Source organism: Haemaphysalis longicornis, unplaced genomic scaffold (assembly GCF_048455015.1).
Source record: "Haemaphysalis longicornis isolate Haplotype H1 unplaced genomic scaffold, Haemaphysalis longicornis Haplotype H1 scaffold_3, whole genome shotgun sequence".
Lineage (NCBI taxonomy): Eukaryota > Metazoa > Arthropoda > Arachnida > Ixodida > Ixodidae > Haemaphysalis > Haemaphysalis longicornis.
The window spans coordinates 219,561,777-219,567,457 of NW_027526335.1; positions in this window are offsets into that span (position 1 = coordinate 219,561,777).

Sequence of the window (5,681 nt, forward strand, 5' to 3'; positions counted from 1 at the left end):
AAATGATAGAATTGTGCATTTGTGCTTAGACCCCTGCAAACAACAATATAGGAATTGTACAGTTTGCCAAGTGAAGTGGTCGAATTGTTTAGCCTAACCTTGGAATGAGAAATCAAGTGCACACACATTACATATGCCTGTACAGCTAAGCTGTCCAATCCAATAGTTTTAATTTACTGCCAGCTTACCTCGAGACATAAAGGTGAGGATATAGAACATGCATGGAAATATATTTCAGAGGGTGTTATACATCACCGGCAAAAGACAAAAAAACTTAGAATGGAAGATTGCTTGCTTGCAAACGTCACTTCATTCTCATTTGCTCATATATATATATTTTTTTAATTTTCGTTTTTTACATAATAATATACCAATACGGAGTGTGAATTGCACAAGTGTAAGAAAAAGGCCAAAATGTCGGGGTGAGAGGTGGGAATGCACCACTCACAAAATTTCGGGGGCTGTTCTGACACTGAAACATCCCCCCCCCCCGTTGGCTATGCACCTGTCCAAAACCCTTGATTTTTGTCGAGTGATGAGCAAAGTAATGCTCTTGAAACAGCAATCATGGATCATTGCAGCAACCTGAATAACTGGTAATATCTTAATAATAGTAATTTGCTAAATTACGAGACACAGTCTTTAGCCTAGCTGTAATGAGATGCTAACAACGTGCCTCACAGAAAAATTATGTACTGCTGCATTGTGACTGCAGTAAAACAACACGAAAAAGCAGGTAAAAGCTTTTTTTCTACACGCATATTACCTATGCATATTATACTACCTAAGCAGAGCATGATCGTGCAAGTGCCCATACCTTCACATGTATAATCCTGTTGGTGACGCAAAGCACATATCCAAATTCCAAAACTTATTACACGTTGCATAATATTAACACCTATTGACTGGCATCATCTTTGTTCAAGGCTAGTGTTATAATGCTTAACTATTATATCGATTTGAGCTCAATTGCAAAAGCTATTAGTATGTTTAGCCTGAAACATATTGTGCTGTCAGTCAGATAGCTACAATCAACTTTCACAACCCCTGCATAAAAAAAAGAAAAAAAGCTCGAGTTTTCAAACATTTCGGCAAACCCTCTTTGCTGGTGCTACTTTCAAGTCACCAGATGTAAGAACGGTTTGCTGCCGTTTCTGCCCCCCAAACTTATTTCTTTTGTCGGCAACTTCTTCCTTGTCTAATAACTTGGTGCGCTCAAACTTGCACTTGTAGCGCAGTCTGTGGTACCATGAGTCCTGCGTAATTAAGACACACAGACACACACATACACATAGACACACAAAAATACTTTAGCCAGGTCTTTTATAAACCTGCACTATGTTACCAAACTGAAAGAACAGGTTTAAGGCTCCAGCTGGTTGACAAAAGCACACACACTATCTTTCTAGTTTACGCTACGCAAACTACTGCCAGAGGTATCTTTTATTTTTGTTTCCCTACTAACAATGCCACAATTGGGCCTATACGAGTTTCGAGTTGAGCCCAAATATAAGGATTCACAGAAAGGCAAATTATTCTCTACTTGAACGCGTGATACTAGCAATATTTACACAAAATGAGAGGTTCATACAATCTGCGATTGCCTGGGTGTAGACTACGCAGGCGTTTTCATATATGGGTACAGGAAAAATATTGGGGGAGCGGCGGAGTGAACTAAAGCACATCCACAGTGTCGCCTGTTGTGCGTTCTGTTCTAGTGATACTGGGAAACAGGGAAGGGCCTCAATCACTGCTTACTACGAATAGCTTTGCTTTTAAGAAATAGTTACTTCCTTGTTTCTTTTCCCCACTGCAAACCGCAAGGTCACAAAATTGTTTCCTCAGGAGCAGGTGTTTCTTCATATTTCCTCAAAGTGTTTCCTTATATTAACTTATTGCATATACATGACTGCATCTCTAGCGCAGGAACAAAAAATTATTTTCAGCAAATTAGACCATGCTGCTACTTTTATCATGACAGAATGAATACAAAGTGGACGTAGTCATAAAATAAAAAAATCATGCACCCCTTTGTCTAACGGCGACAACAGTTGAACGCAAAGCTTTCTTGTGAGAGATTCCTTGGTTGTCGTTTCAGTTTGAACTTCGACTTGCAGTCTGTTTGGACTTTAGTTCTCAGTGTCTCTGACTTTTCCCTCTGGCCATTTCGTTTCGCACACCGAAAGCTTCATGTTGAACCATTGCTGTTGTTAGACAGAGGGGTGCATAATTTTTCTGTCTAGTTTCACACATCCATGCACCCCTCTTCAAATCGCTTTAACCGTGGCGGAATGGCACAATAAGTTAGACGTTGGCTTCACAACGTGAGGGACCCAGGTTCGGTTCTGACCATGGGAAACATCGTAATTTTTATTCGCCTCACGCGATCATAGTCATCGTCAGAGAAAATAGGCTTTCCTGCAGTGCTTTTTGGGTGGACTACAGACAACATCAGTGAGAGGTTGAAAGATTTGTTTCCATGCTAGCTGAGGAGATACAATTGTGCAAATATAGAAGGAAGCAGAATTGCTGCACTATGCAAAAGGGAACTTTTCTTAGTGTTTATTGTTCATTGAGTTACAGTTTGGCATTCATGTAGAATATTTTTGTTTAACATGAGTGAAGGTAGCTTCATGCTGAACTGATACATACGTGACTGGAGCCAACTGTGTCTCGGAGGACGGGGTGGCGCTGGACGAGATGCCGCACCACTTGCCTGTACAGCTTGCCAGGATGCCTAGGAGGAAAGCAAAAAGAGGTAAAGTGCCATAAAATAGACTAACAGGACAGAGTTGCCGGAACAGAAAACAGCATCAACAGCGACCCAAAACATCTTTTGTTGACTTTGCCTTTTAATGCAGAGTGTATTTAGTTACAATGTGGCAGACAAGTCACAGTTCCAATAATGCAGCAGGCAAGCTGAAAACACAGCTTGCCTTGCATGCATGCATGGACTGTCACTGGGGCTTTAATGGGTTGCTGTGATATGAGTGGCTGCTACGTGTTACCTGGCCCACACTAAACATGCCCACTACTGAAACGTTTGTCTGGAATTGCATGTTCTCAGAATCATAGCATGCATGCTTGTTTTTCCTTTTAAAAGTCTGAACCTATATTGGGCTAAATGAACCTATGGATCCAGAATTGTACTCACAACGTGCAGCGAAACAAGTCATCGCACAGCCACTCGGCGATGCGCCGGCGCCGCACTAACCGCAAGTCCGAGCGCTTGTTGTCCTTCGCCAGGTTCTGTAGCAACGGTGTTGGTGGCAACACGTAGTTTTTAGGGTCCAGGCTGGAGCACGCACCTTCCTGAATGCACTGCACTTGCTCAACACTAGAAACATAAGCAAAAACAACTCATCGATAATTTCTGTGCAACAACGAATTAACAGGGCCATACGATATGACAAGAGCTGACAGGTGTATTGGTACACACAACACATGCAAATTCCTCAACTAATGAACAGATTACATGCCACTGTCCCCTTTTAGAAGAAGCAGCACGACTTTCTTTCCATTGTGGTGAATTAATACCCTGAGGAGAGAGATCATATCAAAATAGACACTTCCATTTCCAGTGAATAAAGCATCTGTGTTGCATCCGTGTCCACCTCGGCTGGCAAGCGAACCGCTCGGAGCCTGGACCCCGCAGCAACCACAGTGTCTTGATGAAAATTCATAAACTCATCGAGTTCTGCATCGTGCACCTGTAAACACGCAACGCAACAAAAATTTCACCCACAATAAATACTCATACAAAATCATAAAAAAATAATTTAAACTGCAATAACAAAATTGATGCAAAGCAAGGTGCCACGTGAATTATAAAGTGGACGTAAAGTACAGCCATTACAAAGCGCAAGAAAAACGGCGGGGGAGAATTGAACCCACGACCTCATCGTCCGCAAGCAGAAGCGTAACCCCTAATCCATTCTCCAGGACTCAGAAATTGCTTTTATGGGCGGTTTTCTTTTAGTCTAAAATGAACTACACACTGTCTGTTTCGTCTGGACGGAACAGTTATTTCGCTGCTTGCGTACCTGCAAGGCGGTACCCCAGAGTTTTTTTTTCTTTCTCCCGATTCACACGTGTTCATTGTTTCTGAGCTCAGTGCTGGTTTAAAATTAACTCGACTAACATGATAACCGAAACACACACTGATATGCTAGCTGCCCGCAAAAGAAACGGTGATCGCGCAGCCCCCATCCCCGCACTAGGCTAGCTGCATCGTAAAGAGTTGCATCCCCACCCCCTCCCCATATTCGTACACAGCGCCCACCGCGCGAGCGGCATTGGAGAGGCGAGAGGTGGCAATGGAGGCGAGGATGAGCAAATGCGCATGATCGCGGAAGGCGCGCGCGTATTGCTGGCATCTGCTTTTTGCGCACAGGCTCAGTCTCATCAATTCTACCTCTCCGTGGTGTCATCATACGTATATGTCTGCCTATCCGCGCTCGCGAGGTACTGCTGAGAACTGACGGTGCGCACTGGCGTGCATGCATTGCGATGCGAAGCTTGGCCATCACACGATAGTACCAGAAGATATAGATAATACCTATGTAATGAGAGTTATCTGCTCACCTGGATGAGAATCCTCTTTGCTCTCTGGTGTTCGGGGAAATTAAAAAAAAAATGCTTGTTGGATATCCACCAAAGTAGAATCCGCCGAGATAAACAAGGGCCTAATAAAGTGCTCAAAGTACGCTACGCACTTAAACGTTCCCATACCTACAAATACAATTGCGGTGATTAAGCAATGAAATAAAAACTGCCAACTACACAGAAAAAAACAAGACGCGGCAAAATCGTGGCGGGACAAAGAAAACTTCGGAAGAACTCCTAGAGCACAGACGCCCGGACCCGAAAGCTAGCTTTCCCGCCAAGCAAGAACTCCTCCCGCACCTCATTATATAGCTTGGGAGAGTTTCAGTGTTCTCCTCTGAGATCCTCATCACCGTAAACGCCCTGTTTGCGATTTCTAACCGCGTAAACACTATTATAAAAACACTATGTTTTTATAGGGTTTTTTGTTGTCATTTTGGGGATATATGCTTCTCCTCGTGCGGTTGCGAAGCTGGCGACAGAGAAACTAATGACGGGTAGTGATGCATTCTTCGCATTCTTTCCGTTCTTTCCTCCATGGATGTCTTTCGCGCCTTTTTTCTTTTGTGCAGCTACTTTTCTGTCTTTCATTAACGTTGTGCAAGTGTGGCGCTTGCGTCCTACGCCCTTTGAAGTCTGAAGCGTGCGCTACGCGTCGTACGGCGCCTCAACCTCACCGTGATGCCTGTTTTACACTGCCCGAGGTGCGTCTTTATCGCGTCATCATCAAACGAGTGGTGCACCACATGGCAATACACCGCTGCGAACCAGACTTCCATGTGATTTGTGGTGTAGACCACTGTACGGCGTCATCTCGCCGTTACTTTGCGTACAAGCAGCATGTGTACCGTTCGCATAGGAAGGCTGCAGGTGTAGTGACCGCAGCATCTGGTGATGACGCTGCAAGGAACGGTGAGGATGACGTCGTCGAAATGCATTCGTCCGGAAGCGATCTAAACTGCAGCGACGATGGTGACGATGTAAATGAGACGTCGCCGAGTGGTGGGTACAGCACAAGAGAAATGCCGAAGCAGCTCATTCCGTTTTACCTTAAAAAAAGGGAAAAACTGTGGTTG